The 3,040-nt window shown below is 43.4% G+C and overlaps 1 long non-coding RNA gene across 1 annotated transcript; it reads left to right on the top strand.

Moving 5' to 3' along the window:
• Window positions 1-1,447: 1,447 nt before the first annotated feature.
• On the top strand, window positions 1,448-2,370 carry LOC107306397. Its single transcript, XR_001552107.2, has 2 exons — window positions 1,448-1,681; window positions 2,134-2,370. It is a non-coding gene; the product is annotated as an uncharacterized LOC107306397 (long non-coding RNA).
• The last annotated feature ends 670 nt before the right edge of the window (window positions 2,371-3,040 follow it).

Below are 3,040 nucleotides of genomic sequence, written 5' to 3'. Positions count from 1 at the left end.
ACCTGTAATCTCTGTAATTTAATAGCCTTGAAGATGTTTCTTTCCCCTGCCTTCCTTCAGTACTGTGTGACTGCTTTCTCAAGTGCACAGGACCAGCTGCCTCCTGGAAACTGCACAGGTGCAGATGACAGGTGTATCCTCCTGGAGGATAACATCCTGTCAGCATGTTATGTAGCACTCTTCCACTGGGGCTTCCTGCAGCTCCTGCCCTGGAGTAGTGCAGCACTGCATCAATGACCGTTCTTCTGCAAGGCCATCCTTTCTCTTTCCTATGGCAAAATAGAGTCCTGAGTGAGTACCAGCCTTAACTCCCTGAATGAGCTCACTGTCTCTTCTTGCTCTTCTGTAGGGTCATATCCTTTTCTGCCTCAGTATGTTTTCATGCATGCACAATGAAGTATCAGTTTTGCCAACTAAAATCTTCCCTTTACTGTCAGCTGTTGAGTTGCATTATTACTATTATTATTGTTGTCTTACTTCAATATTCTGATTTCAGGCAGATCTTACATTTGTCCTAGAACCTTTATTCTCTAAAAGGAGAATATGAGAACAGGATGTCGATCTTTCTTAAGCTTCTGGGCCTGTATGGGAACTGCACTGAAATGCTTGTGGTGCTTAAGGCTAGCTAGGTGGGCCTGGCCCCATTCTAGTCACTGTTCTGGACAAAGGAGCAAACTGATCATAGCATGTTTGTGTTCAGTTTATTTTGCAAACATAAGGGAAGGGAAGGGAAGGGAAGGGAAGGGAAGGGAAGGGAAGGGAAGGGAAGAAGGAAAGAAGAAAGAGAAAATAATACTGCTTTTTTGTTTGTTTGCGTGTGTGTGTGTTGGGGGTTGGGGGGAGGTTTGGAAGAGCAAGGGGTTGGAGAACTAAAGGGAAATCGTTATCTACATAAAGCTGCTGAGCTGGGATTCCCATGGGCTTTATTTCAGTTATGTCTCAGTCCTCCTATTTCATTCCCTCTTTGTTTAAAGATTTGATGAAAAAGCAGTGTAAAATGAAAAGCCAATCGTTTTGTAAGAAATTTGTCATCTAGAGCACAATGGCATGGGTGGAGTGTTAACCAATGCATTGTGGAAAGGGCAAGATATCTGCTAACAAGTATTACTGATTGCACACTGACTGCATTTTCAGAGGTGAGCCTCACTAATAAGGTCTCTTATAGGTGAGCATGCTTCCTTCAGTATTGCAGAAAAGAGGTAGACGAGGCTGAGATATTCATCTTCCTTCTGCTAAAGCATAACCTAGATGTCTTGGAATGATTTTAGGAGACTTTTTATTCAGAGTTCCCCCCACTATCCCTATACTACTGTTTCAGGGGAAATGTAAATCAGGGTTGTAATCTGTCCTTAGTTTAGGAGCATTTTAGCCACTTCTGTGTCCTGACCTAAATCTCACCTCAATGCTTTCCTCACAGTCCCCTCGGTCACGCAGTCACAAAGGTTTTCTATTAATGAAGGTGTATGCTGCTGTGCCAAATTGCTGGGCTCTGACTAAAAAAATATGTTTAGTGGAGATTAGCTCTCCGCTAGTGCAGCTATCTGCTTGTAGCTGCCTTGTGTTTGGGCTGCCTGCACTACCCATTCTGAAGCCTCACCTAATTGTGCTGTGTGATAAGCCCTTCGCATGCATGATTTGAGCAAAATGACAAAATGCATCCAGGGTGGAGAAGAAAAAGAAGGTGAGATGTATATCCCCAGTGTTACCCAGTCTGCTTTGATACTGGACACCTCCAATGAGCCAAGTATGGCAGCTCTCCCTCCCTCATTCAAGACAACTGACAGCTGGCTGGCTGAACAGCTGGTGTACCGCTCATTAACATTGACAAGGCAAGGCTGTGACTTCTTACTGCCAGCAAAAACAACACAGGCAGGTCTCCCAGTGGGACAAAAATGCAAAGTGACTGCTCAGCTCCTACCTTCTGCTTTGGAAGGTGTTTAGGTAGAAAGATACATGGAGATCAAAGAAAGAAAGCAAGGAGCTCAGAGTCTGCTGCTGTAGTAACAGGTGTTAATTCTGCTCTCTTCTTGGTGTTACTCTTCTGGTGCCACTGTGAATTTCCAATGTCCCTCTCTGCCTGCCTGGAGCACACCTTCGACGCTGATGTGCTGTTCTCACTGCTTTCTCCATTAGCCTCCAGAGAGAGATGAGACAACTGCCTTTTCCTGCTGTTTCATCATCATGTGCTGACAAAAATGATCTCATAACAGATCTGGAAGGAGGGAGCCAGAAGGACAGTTTTCACCAGGTCGTGTCTAGATGAAAAACTCTGGGTTATGCTACATCTGCACACTGCAGAGACATGAAAATAAAAGTATCCAAAAATTCCTGCATGTAAGAGGAACTCTTGCAGGAGTTGCCATGTTGCTCTGCCGTGTGCTGTCTGGTGTTTCTCACCCAAGGACACAGATCACTTTGTGGTGAGGTGAAAGATAACCTTGTTCTTTGCTTTAGCAAGGGAGCTCTCTGAAGAACTCAAGCCTTGACCCTCTGAGTCTAGTGCTAATGGGGTGTTAGTTTTAAAATGCATTAAATATGTGAAAAGCCTAAACTCCAGAGGGTATATCAGCCACAATGTCCCTTCATCTGGAATCCTTTCGTCTTTGGTGTGCCTCAGCAAAATTACTGATTTTAAAAGACACAAAGAAGCAGGAAATAGCACAGTGGATGGAAATCATATTCTACCTAGAGAAGAAGGGGATCAGTGTAAGGGCCTAAGTAATGGTGCTGTTAGCAGTATGTGTATGTATTTGTCCATAGGGAACTAAGTAATGAGCTGTGCAGGTAAGGAAATAAAAAGAATGAGCTTGATTTCTAACATCTCTGAATCCAGAGTCATTTCTGTCTTCCTGCTGCCCTGCAAAGATCATCCTTTATTAGTAGGTGGGAAGCAAAAGGTCATTGCAAAGAAGAACTCAAAGGCAGTGTGAAATTACTTTTTTTTTGCTCTCAAATTGATATTTATTAAAGGACTGAAGCAACTCTGCTGTAATTTCAAATACTTTTCCGGGACAACTATTTTTTTGTTGTTGTTGTTCTT

The sequence above is a fragment of the Coturnix japonica genome, chromosome Z (genome assembly GCF_001577835.2).
Source record: "Coturnix japonica isolate 7356 chromosome Z, Coturnix japonica 2.1, whole genome shotgun sequence".
Taxonomy (NCBI): domain Eukaryota; kingdom Metazoa; phylum Chordata; class Aves; order Galliformes; family Phasianidae; genus Coturnix; species Coturnix japonica.
The sequence above is the reverse complement of the archived record's forward strand: the minus strand, read 5'-3'. Positions and strand labels throughout refer to the sequence as shown.